Here is an 881-nt window from a genome sequence, read left to right as displayed (position 1 = left end):
CGTATGGTTTCGCATCACTGTTCCAGATCATTGCGCCGTCAAGCAAGTATTTTCCATCCCTCCTTTCGGCGTGCACCGCGAGAAGGGACAGCAGGCGGCCGGAACCCCGCCTCTCGTGATCCTGTACGGAAGAGGGGCGATCAGGTTTTTGGGGAGCGCACTCGCGCGACTGCTGGCAGCGACGACTTCGCCAACGACGACTTCTTCCCCGACCTCGGCAACCTCATCCTCGACAACATGGGCGACAACCTCAACGCCGGCGGTGCTGCTTCCGCTGCACCGTATGTGATTCATCCTTCTTGTTTGAGATCATGGTAGAATTCATGTTTCTAGTATGTGCCCTAGATGTGATTTGTTCATCTACTATGCTAGTTCGTATGATTAGTTTAATCTCTACTATTGCTGTCATGATTTATCTTCTGTTTATTTGGATTAAATCTCGTAGTAATTTGCTCATATTTCCAACACTAATTTTAAAGATATCAATGCGAGAAATTCAACGGTGAACATCGTTTGTGATTTTGCGCACGGTTCAAAAGATAAAACCATTTAAAAATGAATCTACGAAAATGGCAAATACTTCCAAATTACAACATTTAACGCAAATGCAGTGTGTCACTTGCCAAACAGTGACCTTCGATCTCGATCAACTTCTGACTGATTATTCAGAACTGCTGTAAAATACCTGTTGGGCCTTGTAGCTAGTAGAGCCCATTCATCAAAGCCCAGTCACGAAGCCCGCGTAGGTGTGACAGGCCATCCCGTCTTCTTCCTCTCCACCGCCACAAAACCCTAGGCTGCTCCTCCTCGTCGCTTAAACCTCCGCCCCCACATGTTCCCACGCGCCTCCCTTCTCCTCTCCCCCTTGTAGCCCCCGTCCC

This window comes from Triticum dicoccoides, chromosome 3B (genome assembly GCF_002162155.2).
Source record: "Triticum dicoccoides isolate Atlit2015 ecotype Zavitan chromosome 3B, WEW_v2.0, whole genome shotgun sequence".
Classification (NCBI taxonomy): Eukaryota; Viridiplantae; Streptophyta; class Magnoliopsida; order Poales; family Poaceae; genus Triticum; species Triticum dicoccoides.
Note: the sequence above shows the minus strand (reverse complement) of the source record.